The sequence below is a fragment of the Alligator mississippiensis genome, chromosome 2, assembly GCF_030867095.1.
Source record: "Alligator mississippiensis isolate rAllMis1 chromosome 2, rAllMis1, whole genome shotgun sequence".
Lineage (NCBI taxonomy): Eukaryota > Metazoa > Chordata > Crocodylia > Alligatoridae > Alligator > Alligator mississippiensis.
In genome coordinates, this window is record NC_081825.1 from 178,667,035 (window position 1) to 178,686,086 (window position 19,052).

The 19,052-nt window shown below is 44.0% G+C and overlaps 1 long non-coding RNA gene across 1 annotated transcript; it reads right to left on the bottom strand.

The window, feature by feature from the left end:
- Nucleotides 1-7,746: 7,746 nt before the first annotated feature.
- Nucleotides 7,747-17,349, bottom strand: LOC132248668 (uncharacterized). The gene is made up of 3 exons (XR_009459977.1): nt 17,180-17,349; nt 8,364-8,506; nt 7,747-7,907 (listed from the first exon to the last, which is right to left on the bottom strand). It is a non-coding gene; the product is annotated as an uncharacterized LOC132248668 (long non-coding RNA).
- Nucleotides 17,350-19,052: the final 1,703 nt, after the last annotated feature.

Genomic DNA, 19,052 nt, shown 5'->3' on the forward strand with positions numbered 1-19,052 from the left:
TTAGTGTTATTATTTAATTATCTTAACATGCTGCCAGACATTTCCACAAACTGAAATTCATCTCATGGAGTTTCACTGGTCATGCCAGGCAAGAATTAATTTGAGCTATTTTTAGTTAATTTAAGGGTGCTTGAGAGAGAATTCGCTGCCCATTTCCATAAAAACAGAAGAAATTGCCAGCCTTGATCAGGAGTATGATCCACATTGCATAATATTTTTTCCCTGGTACCAACACCAGACAATTCTGAGAGTGGAAGAAACTCTAAAGTAAGCAGATCTGGGATAATCTGTGGAACAAACACCTTTGAAAATCCCATCATCCTAATCCTTTATAATCACGTATTGTTTTAAACTCTGAAGCAGGAGTTCATCACAAGTACATTTGATTTTTACCATTAACTTTATAACTTTGGATAATCTAGCTGTTCATATAAATATCTGATCCCTTTGAAGCCTGACAAGCTCTTAGCCTAAACCGCAGCTCATGTTAAGGATCCAGGGTTGGTAAAATGGTAAATTCCAGGGTTTAATCACAAGTTGTTTTTCAAAATATTTCTTTTTCTCAGTTTGCAATCTGCCACATTTTCATATATATGAATGTTCTCTTTATTCTTCTGTTCTCTGACAAAAAGAAGAGAAGATGCAGAAGTTTAATCTCTGATAATGTACAAATGTCCATCAGAAAGAAGCAAGATCGAGGCAAATACCGAGACTGGAGTGAATTGAGGTAGACATTTCAATATAAAAGTACATGACTGAGCTTCCACCTATAAGAAATTTCTTTCCATAGCACAAGTGAATTTGAATACTGCTGTGCCAATAATAGGAAGTTCAAATAGCCAGCTATGCTTAGAACAGAATTTCCAAAACTAGAAACTGTCTAGTCAAGCCAACAAACTCAACCAATCCTGAATGTCACCACCCAAAATGAAAACAAAACAAGAAAAAATCCTAGGGCCAGCAAATTATCAAATTCTTTATGCTTTCTTGAGTAACTGCCTTGACATGGGAACGTGCCTGAACATGATGCCTGTAAAAGCTAATGCCAGCTCTCAGCATGTCTACCTAATTGCTCTCCCAGCTTACATATGAGACATTGTTTGGTGTTTGCATTCACCTGGTACTCTTTTTTTATAGTTTCAGTTTACTGGCTTTGAACTATTCCGCACCATGAAAGGGCTCATTTAATAAAGTGTATTATTAGATTTGAATATTTTGCATACAAAGTTTCCTTTGCGAGTCTAGCAATGAAAATGAATCTATAAATTACATTTATACTTTTTTAAGATTCTCCCCATATTGTTTTAGGAGCTTAAAGGGACCTTCATATAAACAGAAAGCGAGTCCATTATTTTTAAAAATCTTGCATTTTTGGCAGATTTAATCATTCGAACATGTTTTATTATAATACACCAAATGTTTGAATGTTCATGGGGTGGGGGGAGATTTGAATGTAATTCTGAAAGCAAATGCTTGAGGTAATTCCTAGGATAAATATCAGATTCTTATGTTTTTTCTCTCTCTATCTATGTATATACACCTCCTATGGATCTCAACCTTGATGTGATGGAGAGGCTTGTATGCTACCAATAGCCTCAAGAGTCCTGCTGTTTGGAGTTTGGCACTCCTGGTAGGGTCACCGAGGGTGAAAAGGTTGAGAGTGAGGTTTCCAGGCTGACAGTGATCCAAAAATAAAAATAAAAGTCCTCAGTGGCGGAGGTCTTCAATGCACAGGTGCCTTCACGCAACAGCATATCTTACAATAATGGATGAGTGGTGAAGAGGGCAGATACTAGTGATTGCCAGAAATTTCTAGTGATGGACCTGTACAGAGGCAATGATTATACAACAGTTGATTTGTACTTGGTACTGAGCTCCAATCATAACTAAGCAGCTCTTCTTACCCCATATGGGAATGGGGCTGGGAAAGGTGCCCTAAACATCATCTGTCTCATTTCACCTGACTGCAATACCATGTCCAGTGGAATCAATGAACTAAACAGAGTGAAGGACAGTTCTCGTGACCAAAGAATATGCATGATTTGATATTGAAATTGCTACACTTAGTGAAACCAGACATGCAGGAAAGGGACAGTTCATAGAACATGGTGGTGGCTACAAGCTGTCATTTACAGAAAAAGGACAGCCTTCAAAGATTGGCAAGATGACATCAGCTTCAAACAGAAGCAAGACACTTATCACCACATTAAAGCCAAGATCCAGAGGAAAATTCAAGAGTGAGAGAACAAGTGGTGGGAGGACAAAGCAAAAGAATTTCAAAAGTCTGCTGACAGCCATGATACGTATAGTGCAACCAAAGCTATATGTGAGCTAAGCAAACAAGGAGCCATCCCTCTGATGTCCAAGGATGGAACAACATTTCTTAAAGACAGCTCCACCACCAATGCATGATGGAAGAAACACTTCCAAGAATTCCTGAACTAAGATTGTAATGTTGAAGACAATTCTACTAAAGCCATTCCACAACACCCCTTTAAGGACTGCCTCGGAGATCCACCAACTTATCAAAAGACCCTGAAAGCCATTAAGCATATGAAGAACAACAAAGAATTTGGTCCTAATGAAATATGAGCTGAAATTTATAAGCAAGGTGGAAGAAAGCTCTCTCATTAACTATATATCATTATCATGAAAATCTGGAAATCTTCCCAGTGGCTCGAGAGATGCTAGAATCATTACCTATTGAAGAAACGAGAGAGATTAGATTGTAGTAATTAACACAGTATTGCACTTCTGCCCATAGCTGGGAAGATCCTCACCTCACTAAGGAGATTCTACCTGAGTCCCAGTGTGGCTTCAGACCACTGTGAGGGGTAATGAATATTACATTTGTTACTAAACAGCTGAAAGATAAGTGTCATAAACAACCCAAAGATCTTTACACACCCTTCACTGATCTGACTAAAGCCTTTGATTCAATTAGCAGAGAGGCCCTCTGAAAGATCCTGATAAGACTTGGGTGCCATCTGAAATTTTTTGCCATTGTTGTCATGACATGACAAGACACATATCTTAAGCAATGCCTCAGAAATGGACCCCTTCACTATTAAAACTGGATTCAAGCAAGGATGCTTGATTGTTCCAGCACTCTTTCTATCTATATTGCAGGTATTATGCATCTTATTGCTCACAGACTGCTTCTGGAGTAAGCATCCAATATTGCATGGACAGGAATCTCTTTAGTATCTGCCAGGTACTTTATAATCAAAGATAACCAACACCATCATTACTGTTCTCCAATATGTTAATGACTGCATCATATGTGCCCACTCAAGAGCTGCAGGTCACACTTGATTGCTTCTGTAAAATGTATGAAATGGTTGAACTCACTGTCAACTTTACAAAAACCAAGATACTTTACCCCAAACCAACCAGCTTCTTCACACATTACACCTAGAGGCCAAACTTGAGACAATGTTGAGCATTTCTCCTACCTGAATAACCAAACTTTTTTCAAAAAGTAAGCATAGATGCTGATATTTAATACCAGATAAAATATATTAGTGCTATCATTGGGCCTCTCTGAAACTATGTTTTCAATGATCACAGGACCCAAACCAAACTTCTCCTCTATCAGACTGTTTTCATCCCTACCCTGTTGTATGAATTTGAAACTTGGATAACATCCCAGAAACACCTGAAAACTTTGGAATAATGCCATAAGCAATGTCTTCAGAAAATCCTCCATATAAGCTGGAAGAACAGAAGAATAAATGCCAGTGTTCTGGCTCAAGCAAACTTCTCAGCATCAAAACGATGTTTATACAGCACCAGCACCATTGGACAGGGCATGTCATAAGGCCCTATAATCCCAACTCACCAATGCTGATCACTCTAGAGGTAGGCCAAAGAAGAGATTCAAAGACACCTTGAAGGCCAATTAAGAGAAATGCAATTTTAACATACATACACTGAGAGACTCAAGCACTGAACCATCCCCAGTGGCTCCATGACATATGACGTCATCAATCATTTTGAGCAAACTCGTTTCATTATAGAGATAGATAAATGAGAGAAACAAAGGGAAAGAGCTGTGACCTGACATCACCAGGATCTACTTCTTTTTCCTGGAGCTTTTTGCCATAACTGCAATTGAACAGCTGATCTCAGATCACCTCTTCAGTCATCTGTGGAATCACTGATGACTTCACTATTTGATGGAAAACTCTCATTCTCATGCTAAAGATTGGTGGTAACTATAGATATGCACCACCTCATAACTGTGTTTGCCAGGCAAATGCATAACAATGATTCAAACAAATGAAGTTTAAATACTGACTGGTAAATATCCAACTCCATCTCTCAGTTACACTTCCAAATGCTTGCTGAAAATTACTAGCATATTAATATATTCTGGGTTTGGACATAGACTATATTATCTTTATATTATCTTTTGGGAAATGTTATGCACAGGAAAAAGCCATGGGCAGAAGCAACACCCCTTTGGGCTGTGTGGCACATATACAGTGAAGTGAATTCACTGTACATGTGCTACACAGTGGTTGGGGGTATGGCCTCACACCTCTTGCTGTGGTTCTAGATGCCAGTTTGCTTTCTGAACTCACTAGCATCGCAGCATAGCTCTTGCTGAGAACTCTGTGTGTGCCTTGAGCTCTGAACTCACCAACTGGTCAGTGCAGGATCTAACCAGGGCCCCTTCTTTCTCACAGCTCTGGAGCCCAGGGGGTACAATCCTCTGCCATGAACCCTCTCCCTCCCCTGCCCCTGAGTTTAGCATCAGGGGAAAAGAGGGAAGGAGCAGCAGCAGAACTGAGTTCCTGCTTTCACAAATCTTCCAAGCCCAGGGCCTGAGTGCCAGTGTAGGTGGATGGGGCAGAAAAGGAAGAAGAAGGGTGAACAACAGTGGAACTCACTCCTGGACTCCAGAGCTGCATGGAAACATAGGCTCTGGCCAGACCCTATGCTGACTTTATGGTAACCTGACAGCTCACAAAATATGTGGTGCATCTGACAGGAGCAATGTTGACATACTAGTGAACTCATAAAGCCCATTGCCTATGTGGTGCACAGCCAAAGGAACTTGCAGTTGCATGACCTCACGTTCCCTGAATCTGCCCCTAGAAAAAGCATGGTCAGAGAGATACCATATTTCTCAGTGTATAGGTTGACATGGTGTATAGGTTGACCTCTAGTTTTTCAATGTGAAAAGTTAGGATTTTTATAGGCATGGTGTATAAGTTGAGGCCAGGCTCAGTGCTCGGCTGGCGTGGCCCCACCCCTGCAAGTGGCGCTGCCTGGGCCACACAAACCAAGCAAGTGGCACTGCTGAGAAACAAGCCTAGTCCTGCCCCCTGCAAAGGGCGCCGGGCTTGGCACTTGGCACTTGGCGCTGCTTACAATAGACAGGGCCAGGCTCAGCGCTTGGCTGGCATGGCCCCATCACCTGCAAGCCCAGCACCTCTCACAGGGGATAGGGCTGCACAAGCCGAGCACTGAGCCTGGCCCCATTGAATCATAGAATCAGAAGGGACCTGCACAATCATCAAATCTGGTCCTCCACAATGGGCAGGAAGTTTTGGACTCAGATGGGCTTGGCAAGGTGCCTGTCCAGCCTCATCTTGAACACTTCCAAGGAGGGTGACTGCACCACCTCTGCTGGGAGCATGTTCCAGATTCTGGTGACCCTTACAGAGAAGAAGTTTTTCCTTATATCCAACCTAAATTTACCCTCTATTAATTTATGCCCATTGGTCCTCATCCTCCCTTGAGGTGCCCTCCTGAATAGTTCTTGATGTTTGACCCTGAGGTACTTGTAGGCCGCTATCAAGTCACCTCTCAGCCTTTTCTTCCTCAGGCTGAACAGGCCCAGTTCCCAGAGTCTCTCCTCATAGGCCTTACCCTCCATACCCTTATTCAAATGGGTGGCCCTTCTTTGTACCCTCTTGAGCTTATCCATGTCCTTCTTGAAATGTAGTGTCCAGAACTTGGCACAGTACTCCAGCTGAGGCCTCACCAACACTGAAAAGAGGGGAAAGAGTACCTCCCTGGATCTATTGGCCACACAGTGGCTGATGCACACCAGTTTTATTTGCCTTTTTGGCAGCCTTGTCCCACTGTTGGGTCATAGTAATCTTCCAGTTCTCATTCAGATGTTGTACCAGGCAGTAGGCCACCACCCATTGTATAGTTGTAGTGACGGTTCTTCCTACCCAGGTGAAAGACCTTGCACTTCTCCCTGTTAAACCTCATCTGATTTCATTCCGCCCATAAATCTAGTCTGTCAAGGTCCTTCTGGATCTTTGCCCTATCCTCTGGTGTACCTGTGTTTCTCCACAGCTTGGTATCATCTGTGAACTTCATAACTGTGCTTTCTAACCCTTCATCCAAATCATTAATGAATATATTGGATAGCATGGGTCTGAGCACTGATCCCTGGGGGACCCCACTGGAGACAACCTTCCAGGATGAGGCCATCCCATCGATCACCACTTTCTGGGAGTGGCTTCTAAACCAGTTATCCACCCACCTCACTGTAGACTGGTCCAGCCCAGTACTTTCCAGTTTGTTAGAAAGCATCCCCTTCTCCATGCCCATGCCCTGTGACCAGCCCATCCACAGCCAAGCACTGAGCCCAGCCCCATCCCCATCCCAACCCCTGTCCCCTGTGGGCAGTGCTGGGCTCAGCACTCAGCTGGGGATGCACCACTTGTCAGGGACAGGGACAGGGCCGGGGCTGGGCTTAGCTATTGGCTGGTGTGGCCCCATCCCCTGCAAGCAGCACCAGGCTTGCAGGGGATGGGGCCGTGTGGGCTAAGTGCTGAGCCTGGCCCTGTCTGCTGTGAGTGGCACTGCCAAGCACCAAGACTAGCGATGCTCACAGGGGACGGGGCTGGTCTTGGCACTCAGCAGCACTGCTCACAATGGATGGGGCCAGGCTTGGTGCTTGGCTTGTGCAGGCCAGACAACACCTCTTGCGAGGGAAGAGGCCTCACCAGCTGAGCATCAGGCCTGGCCCTGTCTGCTGTGAGTGGTGCTGCTGAGTGCCAAGTCAAACACCACTTACAGGGGACAGGGATGGGCCGAATGCTCAGCTGACACAGCCTTATCCCCTGTGAGTGGCTCTGGGCTCAGCGCTCAGCTGGTGTAGCCCCATCCCCTGCAAGGAGCACAGGTACAGCCCAGGCAGTGCCGCTCACAGAGGATGGGGTCACGCCACCCAAGCACCGAGCCCAGCCCTATCCCTGTCCCCTGAGAGAGACACCAGGCTCAGTGCTCAGCTGATACAGCCCCATCTCCTATGAGTGGCACTGCCTGAGCCATGCCAGCTGAGTGCCGAGTCCGGTGCCACTTGCAAGGGAAGGTGGTGCAGTGTATAAGTTGCAGTTCAATTTTAAGAGTTAAAAATTGGACTTCAAAATTCGACTTCTACACCATGAAATATGGTACTTTCAGTGTCACAGGAAAACAGAGTAGGCAGTATACCAGAAATGCTAAGTTCTGGTATTACGAATTGCCTTTCTAGTAGATTGTTTTGTTTCTGTTTTCAGGATCATATTTTCCTACCTTAACTCCTACAGTTTCTTTGCCCAAGTTAAATAAAATATTACATTTTGTTAATTTACAGTTGGATTGGAAAAGCATTTGTGATCTATCTGCAGCAAACTCCCTGTATTTTTCTAGTACTTAAGTGAATCTTGTAGCCTAACAGTGTATACAACTGTGAAACATTTATATCACTCAAACATATTGTTTTTAATGAGCTCACTACTTCTGTCAATCATTCCTCAGGGCCAGAGAGGAAGCCTTTGTTCCAGAAATTGAAAAATGTTTCTTGTCCAGTTTTTCCAGGACAGCAAGAAAGCTGTTCTTCTGAGTTGCCACATTAGCACATTATGTTTTTATTTCTTACAGCCACTTCTGAAAATCTGTGTTGGCCAAAACAAAGTATTTTAAAATAAACAAAATGGAAGACTGTGCACATTATATTTTTTATTCTGCCTGAGAATAGTTCCCTTGGTAAATACTGAGTCCACACAGTTCAATGCCTTTACAGCTCAGTTAATCAGTGCAGATACCCCACTTGCTGCTCTGAAATTTTCTTGCACTGCATTGGGAATCCCTACTAGCAACTGATGGAATTTGTAGATCCAGAGTCAAACTAACCAGCAAAATAAATATATGGTGAAATCTGGTTAAATAAATCACTGGATTAACTTGTCACTACAATCCTACTAGCCAGTGCATAGAATCCCTGCTAGAGTCCTTTAGATTTGTACACAAAATGCTTTGGTTAATTTGTCATCTGTTAAAATCTAAGTTGTCATTTCTGAATGAACTTACACACTATATCACAATGATACATACTTCTGGTTATTACTCACCTTAAAAGGTGCTTATTTATAACTTCTAACAGCAGTATAATTTTCATGTTTTGTGTCCTGGGCAGAGGTGATGATGCTGGAAATTTAGATTGCTGCTGCCACAGTTCTGTCTCCCCTTATCCTTCACTGTGCATTGATATTGCCTGTAAAATGCATCTCATGAAAAAATTAAATGGCTAACAACTGTAAATTAGTCATTAATGCATACTTAGAATGACCATGAGTCCCACTTTTACCAGGACAATCCAATTTTAAGGAATTGCATCATGCTGTACAAACAAATGATTTTATCCCTTTTTCACTAGGCTCCTTGAGACAAGTATTTAAAATAGGACTGTTTCAACTGCCCCCTTCCACTCTCTGGGACTGGAATTCAGAGATAGCTAAGCAGTCTAGAGAGTGGCCAGATGGAGTAGGGGTGTGAGACAGGGTGCAGCAGAGGAGGGGAAAAATATTCTGTTTGAGGCTAAGAATATATAATCACTCTAATTGAGGCCTACCAATCCAGCTGGAACAATAAATATTCCAGGTTTTATTTAGTTACCAAAAGCATAACCAACCAGTGGCCATCCAACCTCTTCTGGAACACCTCCAGTAATGGAGAGTCCACAGCTTCCCTAGGCAATCTATCCCACTGCCTCACTCTTCTCAGTGAAGTTTTTCCTGATATCCAACCTAAACCTACATTGCTGCAAACTCAACTGAAGCTGAAGAGTTCAGAAGAGGGTGCAGGTATATTGCAGGTGCTGGCATTGAGTCATTCAGCTATTTTTGAGAGTAGACAGGCATATCTATAAGGAAAGTATGAAGCTCCTTTCATTGCCCGCTATTCTGACCCCTCTCCTTCCCATTCCTCTCCCTAACCCTATTTAGACTTCCATTACTAGCAGGAACAACAGCAAGAGGAAGAAAGGAAGACTTGAAACTCCTTTTCCACTGCAGGAGGCAGCCTGATTTAATCCATAAGGATTTTTTTACATTCTAGCCTTCATGTTCTGAAAAAAATGTCTCTCAAAAATGTTGTCTTGTTTTCCGTTTAAATGTGTGTGAGTAGTACCAGGATGATATTCCATTGCCACTGATTAATCTGTTCAGAGGTCATAGTTAAATTACTTAAACTGGGGTTCTAAAGACATGGTGTGAGATTCCTGCTTTCTGTGTAACTTGAAGAAAGTAATTTAGGGCTAATTTCTTTTTCAGCTTCAAATGCCCAAATGGGACTTACATAACCATGTACCTGATTTTTTTTTAATCTTTACATTGTTGTTTGATGCTTCTGTTATCATCATAGACCTTCTTGTCATATTTCCAGAAGGGTTTTCTAGATTTGAGCCTATTCAGTTGTGGTGTGAAGATGTCCTTGTTGATTGGGAGATTTGGGTTACTGATGGCCTTATGGTATTCCTGATGCATGTGGCATCGTGGAGGAGCTGTTTGGGAGCAATGTTTCACTAGGACTGGAAGCCATAATAATGGCATACTTTTTAGCATTCCTGATATAATCTGCATAGCTGCATTTAACTGTGTATCAACAATCTTTGTGTGCATACATTTGTTCCAGAATGGGGAGCAATTTTCTTCTGTAGAGAAAACAAGTGCTACAGTGGCCATTTGAAGTGTGGTTGCATGTGCTCCCCATGTCGTTCTGGCCAGTTTATGCACAAGGTCAAATCGTGCTTTCATTTTTTTAGCAACATTCTCTAAATGTTCATAAAAGGTGATTGTGAGTTATGCTAGGTGTTTTGGGAACTTCTCATGGTTAATCTTTTCTCCACATAAAGTGATGGGGAGTTTCTGGTCAGCATGGGTGTTGTTTAGATGAAATGATGTGACTACGGTTTTCCTCAAATTTAGGCGAGGTCTCCAACATGCGAAATATTCTCCCAATAACTTGTGGTCTTCGTAAAGATCTGTCTGAACTTTAGCCTGGGTCCTTCTTCGAGTAGCAAATGCCAGGTCATCAGCATAACTCAATTTCTGGCTGGTGAAGACAGGAAGATCACTTATGTATACATTAAAAAGTGCTGGTACAAGCACTGATCATTGTGGGAGACCATTATTTAGTAGATGGGTTCTGCTGACAGTGTTCCCTAGACGGACATGATATTGCTAGTTAGACAGTACCTTGATACTTTCAGCAGGAGGCCATCTTGCTATACAGTATCATAGACTGCTGATAAATTGATGAAAGCAGCTCCTATAATCTCCTGTGATTTATTTCATGTGCATGATTAACTCATTCTGCTTCTGATCTGAAAGCCTGTGGGTTGAAAGATTAAAGCTGTGGCACCGCCTTCTTATACAATAGGCTTCCTTAGCTCAGAAGAGGGAGAAAGATACAGTGCTCTAGGCATTAATGTTTCACTAAGAATTTAGGAGGATTAGAGCATATGCATCTTAATTTCTAATAAATACTGTTGTGAATTGTTTTGATTCACCCAGAATGTCATACGGTTAAATTGGTACTGCTTTACATTTGTTGATGTTAAAAAAGGCTTATTGCAGATTTTTTCCCCAGATTTCTGAATAAGTTGGTTCGTTTTAAAGTATGTTCAGGCACCATACATGATAACTTCAGTGTGTAACCTCTATAGGTGGCCTACAAGATACACAGATTGCTTAATTGTTACAAGACATGATTCAGGCAGCTTACATGTTATTGCCAAAGTCTTTCACAGCATATTAAAACTTGTTTCGTGAGTCACTGCATACATTCCTGAATAGTCTTTACAGTTAGTGAGTTGGTCAGTTATCTGGGGTATCCTCAAGTTTAATGAGGGGTACAGACTGTCCTGGCTGTGTCCTGGCATTTCACCAATGTTTCTTCGCAACATACTGCAAGCCTTATTTATTTTAGCTAGGTTACTTGGGGGAGGAGAGAAAGGGATGGTTCTTGTTTATTTACATCTCCTTTCTTTCCATTCTTGGTGTTACTAGGGATCCAGTCCCTTTTGTTGCTGGGTAGCTTTGTTGGATTTTGTCACAACCCAAGGGTGTGATTTTTTGTTTGTGTGTGTTTCGGCACCGCTAAATTATTTTCCCGCCGTTTGTAGCTTTCTTTGCAGGGTGCATTTCTTCGTTGCAGCACAGAAATGCACGTTGCAAGGAGTTCCCGCCATTTGTATTTAAATTCGTGCCCCACTATTGGTCAGTTCTAAATTATTCCTATGTGGCGGCTAGCGATTGGCTTGCTAGCCGTATAAGAGGCTTGAGTGGTTTCCGCCCAAGTTGGAGGACTCCACGAACATCAGGAGGAGGAGACTTCACGTCTCGTGAAGATCTCTAAGCGCTGCGGAGCCTATTGGACCTAGCATGAATATCAAGAAGGCAATAGGGGTCTGATCAGCCTCTCGCCTCTCCCCGTCACCGAACGATCCCTCGACATAACCTTCCCTGCACGCAAAAGTTCCACGGAGCCTAGCAAACTTTGTGTGAGTGAATCAGAGTTCTGTCCGAGACCTAAAACTAGGATTTAAGCGAAGTATTCCTGGAAACGTTCCAGCCTACACCACGACCATCTTCGGTGTAAGTAAACAATCTTAAACAACCATTAAGCGTCCATGCCTAATTCTAGCTCTCCGCCTGCCTTCCCCGACCCGGCGTGTCTGGGCTGCTGGCCACAGCCCGCGGTGCACAAAAGGGCCTCGGATCGTTCCCAGCCTGCACATGGCAACGAGGATGGGATCAGGAGAAGGCACGCTGGAGCTAGAATTAGTTAAGAACTGCCCTTGGCGCAGTGGAAAACGCCAAGTAGAAAATTTCATGGAACTGGAGGCACATATCGCTTACCACCAGGCGGGCGGAATGGGTGAGAGATTTATCAGTGGACGTCTTTCGCTGAAGGGAGAAGAGGGAGCTTCAGAAGACGGAGCCCCGAAAGAGAGGGAAGTGTATCTGCACCCCGCGGCATTCGGGTGTATAACGGGCGACGACCGGGTCCTGTTCAGGCCCCTCGAAACTGTGTCCCTCGCCAGAGTCAACCCGGCGGGCGAAGTAAACCCGACCCTCACCCGGGAGTGTGCCCGTTGCCTAAGATGTGCTCGGGAGAGTGAAGAACCGGTGCCAATTGGCCGGTTCTCCCCCTTCATGGTGGCGTCTAGATTGAGGGGTCGCGAGCTTCCATCCGAGCTCCGCGAAGATCTGGAGATGGAGGAACGCGCCGCGGATGAGAGGGTGGCCCCACAATACGACAAGGGGGGAGTGTTAACTGCAACTTTTCGTACTGTAACTGATCTAATGAATAAGAATTTAAGTTTGAAAACCCAGCTGCATATGGCCGTTCAAGCGGTCGAAGAAGCGGCTGCGAAAGAAAATCCTGAAACGCCACGACAAGATGGCGCCGAGCAAGAGGGAGACCACGTGGAAGAACGGAAAGGAAGGGTGGAGCTTCGGAGGAACCCGCGAGAGTTCGGTCAGCGACAATGCCCACCGACGCAGCGTCGTTTCTGGCGACCCCGCCCACCGACGCAGCATCGTTTCTGGCGACCCCGCCTTCATGCCGACGGAAGGGAGAATCGAGCGGAGGAGCACATCTGCCCCTCCTGCCTGAAGAAATAACAGCAGCAGTGACTCCCGCAGCAATAGTTCAGCCTGTAACAACATCGACTCTCGAAAGAGCAGCTCATCCTGTAACAACGATCAACCCAGTGACTGATGCACAAGATGCCGCCACCAGTCGCATTCGTGCTTGGACAGAGTTACAGGAGCTGTACAAAGAATCTGAAATGGAGTCTGACAAAGCTATAGTCTCATGGCTAGAACTCATGTCCATGGAGTTTGAGCTTGACTAACCGCCTTGTTGTGTGGAATTTTTGTAAATATTTTGAGATACATTAACTTATTTTTTGAGAGTTTTGTTTACAGATCCGGAATTCAGAGTGCGTGGTGAAGAGAAGCCCCAAGAAGGATAACATAATCGAGAAGTGAGGGCCTGACGCACGACTTCGCCATGACGCCCACTGAAGCCCTGATCGTGCAGTTTTTTGTTATGAATCTGATTATGTGTATATGTGTTTGTGTTGGTTATTATTTGGTTCGATCCCTTGAGGACGAACTTCTTATGTTGGCGAATTTTGTGTTTACCCGTTTTTTTCAGCGACCCATGATAAGAGCTCTTGATTACTCGAGTGACGAGCGTGCAGCATAATTTAGCTATGCCTTCAGCAAGGGGGGATGTCACAACCCAAGGGTGTGATTTTTGTTTCTGTGCGCTTCGGCACTGCTAAATTATTTTCCCGCCGTTTGTAGCTTTCTTTGCAGGGTGCATTTCTTCGTTGCAGCACAGAAATGCACATTGCAAGGAGTTCCCGCCATTTGTATTTAAATTCGTGCCCCACTATTGGTCAGTTCTAAATTATTCCTACGTGGCGGCTAGCGATTGGCTTGCTAGCCGTATAAGAGGCTTGAGTGGTTTCCGCCCAAGTTGGAGGACTCCATGAACATCAGGAAGAGGAGACTTCACGTCTCGTGAAGATCTCTAAGCGCTGCGGAGCCTATTGGACCTAGCGTGAATATCAAGAAGGCTACAGGGGTCTGATCAGCCTCTCGCCTCTCCCCGTCGCCAAACGATCCCTCGACGTACCCTTCCCTGCGCGCAAAAGTTCCACGGAGCCTCGACAACTTTGTGTGAGTGAATCAGAGTTCTGTCCGAGTCCTAAAACTAGGATTTAAGCGAAGTATTCCTGGAAACGTTCCAGCCTATACCACGACCATCTTCGGTGTAAGTAAACAATCTTAAACAACCATTAAGCGTCCATGCCTAATTCTAGCGCACCGCCTGCCTTCCCCGACCCGGCGTGTCCAGGCTGCTGGCCACAGCCCGCGGTGCACAAAAGGGCCTCGGATCATTCCCGGCCCGCACAGATTTGTCAGAAGTCTTGTGAATTTGGACTGGGGGACTTTCCTTTGGGGTTTCAATGGATATAGATTACCTTTATACTCACAGGACTAATTCACCCCCAACCAAAACCTGCCCCCTCCCCAAGAAGCATGTGCGTGCGCATGTACATGTCTACACACACACAGTTTCAAAAGCTTATTTAAGAAAATGTACCTTTCACTATCAGATAAAGGCACAAGGTTATATGATTGCTCTGTTTTAATATTTTAGAAAGGGCTCTTTTTAAAAATAATCAGTTACAGGCAGTATTTAAACTTAATGTACTTCTGTTAACACAATCACAAACAGCTGCTTTTTTAAATAACTGTTTACCTTGCTGTGGGAAAAAATGTGTGTGGTTTGCCAACTAGATAAGCCCTCTGTAATAAAGATCAAATAATACAGTAAGTAAAATAGTGTGTATATGAATATAAAGTAAAAATAATAAATATATCACAAACTCTGTTTTTAAAACAAAGTTAGTGTCTAAAAAAAGGGGTTATGTAAAGTTAAACCCTGCCTGTGCCATGTTGTCTAGGACAGGCCATGCAGCAAAAGTGGTGGGCTCTGGAGCCTGATAGGGGACCCTTCAGATGTCAGAGACAATGTGACGGGTGATGTGACACACCATGTGATGGGACAGGGTATTCTGAGACCAACATGGTGGTCAAAATGGCTGCCAACATGGTGACCTGGGGCCTGATAGCTTGTGCCTGTGCCATGTAGCCCAGGACAGGCTGTGCAGCTTGAGCAGCAGGCTTTGAGGCCTGATGGTTGGTCCTTCTGGTGTCACAGTCCATGCAGTGGGTGGTGTCACGCACCATGAGATGGAGCAGGAGTTCTGGAACAACATGGCAGTTAAACTGGCTGCCAAAATGGGGGTTGGGGTATCTGATGTCATGCCTCATGTGACATGAGCAAGGGGCAGAAAGATGGTGGCTGGGGGAAAGCATTTCTAATGTCACATATCATGTGATGAGATTGGAGGTGAGGTTTCTGGTGTCACGTACCATATAAGGGGAATGGGCAGGACTGTGGCTGTCACACACCATATGATGGGAACAGGGGGAGAATCCCATTTCCAAAATGGCAGCCAGATCCAAGATGGCAGCAGGGCGTGGGGCACCTGTTAAAGTTGACATCAGCTGTGCCCTATATACTACTTGCACCCTAGCTGAGTAGGTTTCTGGGTGGGACACTCATGCCTGGGCACATTCATAATACCAAATAATTGTAGTCACAAAAAAAGCATGACTAATAGCTGTTTTATTGCAAAGGAGGAAAAGGGCCCTCCTACCTATTAGGCTAAAGCTTCACAACTAGGACAATTTCTCAGACTTCAGAAGACCTGTATTCTAAGCTCTCTGCACCCACAGTGGGGCTTGAACTTCCATCTTGTGGTTCCCTACAAAGTGCTAGGTGTATGCAAAATGGGCCCTATTGGATTCTGATTCAGCCTGAATCAGGGACAGTGCTTCAATTAATTGCTTTGGATCACTGTCCCTGATTCGATTCGGCCAAATCCAAATCTGAAGATCTGCGCCAGATGGGGGGAGGCTGCCACTGCTGCCTGGGACAGGCAGCAGCAGCAATTATCTCCTGTGCTGGGCACAGTCCATGCCCAGCACCAGTCCCAGGTGACAGGGCAGCCTCTGCTCATCCAGGGCAAAGATCTGGGGGGGGTCACAGCCCCAGGAGGGCTGCCGGACTGTGCCAGACTCCTCCCGGGGCTGCAAGCCCCCGGGTCTGCACCCTGGATGAGAGGAGGCTGCTGCTGCCGCCTGGGACCAGCGCTGAAGCCAAGTAAGCCTGGTTTCAAAACTCAAAACATTTCAAAACTTTCAAAACATTTTGAGTGCCCTCATTTCATTTCAAAGCTGTTTCAAAACCTTTTGTTTCATTTTGGTTTTGCTGTTTCGAGCTTGAAATGCGTCAAAACAGCTTTGAAACGAAACACCTGGCAAAATTTTACACAGCCCAAATAAGTAGTGGCCTATTAGGCTAATATCAAGTGTAGAGTGAAGCCTGTCCCCTGTCCCTTTCATACCAAGCAGGCTGACCCCTGCAAGCCTCTCCAAATGTGGAGATCTTAACTGTACAGTTTTGTGGCAAAGGGGGACAGATTTTGTGCTTTCCCCTTAGCTTTAACGCTAGGGGCAATCAGAGAGAAAAGAACTATCTAATCCCCCAGATTTATTTTCCATGCTGTAACAGTGGGAAAGGGACACATTCAAAGCAAACCTCCAACAACTAGATTCTATACCTGGAAAATTATAATCATTTTATGGGGAGGGGAGGGGTCATCTTATAACCAGGGTCATCTTTTATTTGAGTAACTATGGTAATTTGCTGTATCCTATATTATGTATGAAAACACAACAAACTAGGCACCTCATCAGGTGAACATGATCTTGATTTTATCTCTTAATGCAAATATGTCACATGTGATAGCCATCATTTGTGAGTGGCTGTTTAGCTCAGCTGGTTAAATTATGGTGCTAATAACACTAAGGTCACAGGTTCATTCAACTGTTGTTCTATCCTGCTCACTAACAGCCTTCCCTGGAGGCAGGGGATAGTTAAGAAATAGCCCCCTACCATTTCCTGGCCAGAAAATGTGCTTTTGTAGCACTACAAAAATAATGTATATAAAAGGCCTATATCCCTTTTCTCAGGAGCAACAACATTAGACTAACATTTGAAGCATTTATAGATTTTAAAGTCAACACCCAGGTACAGACATTACACTTATTATGTATGGTAAGCATGCAAGAAACACTCTACACCCATAACAGAACAGATAGCCAAGGTACATAAAGCACTGTAAGAATAGCAGATCCCACTCTAAGATAACCCTTGATGGATGTAGTATCATACTTCAGAAGTGTAGTTTAGAGCACTGTAATGAAAATCTGTACCAGATCCCATAATAACTCACATCAGATAGCATTCTTCCGGCATCCCACAGGGCTTTGCTGTACCTAGCTCACACCCGTTGTAGGGTAGTGCTCTAGCTTCAACCAGAGATTGCCTGGTCTGTCTGAGCTGGCACTGCTCCCGAGATGTCTCTGACAAGAGTCAGCAAAGCTTCTCACCTCAGGCCCACATCCTTTCTTTCCATCTAGCCTTACTGACTCACCATGTGGAGGTGGTTTTGGCAAGGATGGTTATTACTCTCACCTGATGTCTTGGTTTGGGCCATTTTCCCCTTTGGGCTTCTCTCTTCCCCCTCTGATTGCTTTAGTTAGCATAAATCCATGCACACAAAGAAAGCTGGTTGTTGCTGAATTTCTCTTATTGTATATTGTTATGGGTGCAGCTGAGCAAGTGCTGAATGTGTTTCAGCTGCATTTTGCCTCTGCTCACAGTTACCCTTCAATTGATTCATCTGCACTGATTTCTGGCAATGGGCAAGTTCCTTAGTGGACATAAGGCTCCAGACATAAAATCATCTTTAACTACTGGCTATTTAACATGGTTTAGAATGGCATCAAGAGATGTTTGGTAATGAAAATGCTCTCTAAATGCAGCATCTACCAAGGCAGACAAGGTTCCTTGGGTGAATTTGATATCTTTTATTAGACCAACCTAAATGGTTGGAGAATAGTTATTAAGCAAGCTTTCGGGTTCAAAAACCCTTTGTCAGGCTAAGGAAGCTGCAGCAGTTGGTGTGTATGCCAACCTTTTTATGAGCCACCTGGAAGAAGACTTCCTCAAAAACTGCACCATCAAACCCTTGCTGTACTTACGATATATCGATGACATCTTCATCATTTGGAGTAAGAACCTGGAATCTCTGATTGAGTTCCACCAGAAATTCAACAGTCACCATCCCTCTCTCCGACTTTCTTTAGAATACTCCAGCACCAACATCTCCTTTTTAGACACAAGGATCAGTATCCAGAAGGGTAAAATACAGACCACAGTATACAAGAAACCCACAGACCAACATACATATCTGCACAGAACCAGATTCACCCAATGAACCTTGTCTGCCTATATCCTTAGACCAACACGGCTACAACCTAAACCCCTGCATCTACCAAGGTACTTAGTAGTTCTGTAATACTGTAAAATTGTATTGTACTCTTCAAACACTGTTACAGAGTCCCTGGTGTAGACAGGAACCTCAGCTCCTATTACTATATAAAATGTACTTGAACATGTCCAAATGTACATCAGCACACCCATACATACTAATATGTAGTATCACCACTTTCCATCTTGTCTGGGGAAACAGAATGTATGTGTAAAATGTAGATTGTGAAAAGTACTTACACTGCCTGTGCCCAATACATGATTCAGGACCAGAAACCCATGAGTGCAGCTCACAAAACCAAAATCCCAGAAACCCTGGATTCATTCAATAGCCCATAGAGAAGCAGCAAGTGTTTCTCTATTCTAATCTCTTAAAGCCAATTTATAATAATTCTGGTCACTCGAGTAATGGTTTGGAACTATGTGCGCTTACAGAAAGCTGTTTCAGACAGTCTGTTACAGACTTTGAGGTACTCTGCTGGGAGTCCCATAGACACATACATAAGGCAGCTAGCTCCAGGAAATCTTTTTCTGTCAAGCTCTTGCATTGTTTGTTTTATTAGTCACCGTTATACAGTTGTCATTTTCCCTGAATATATGAATAATGATATCCAATGGTCTTGCTAGCCTGAATGTAGAGCTTGTTTCTTAGAACCACTCAGAAATTACAAAAAAACCCTTTAAGGCCCAGCGTCCATGACATTCCCCTAAGGAAACACCTGACATTCTTCAGTTGGAAGAGAGGAAAACTGCTTGGCCTGCTTTTCCAAGAT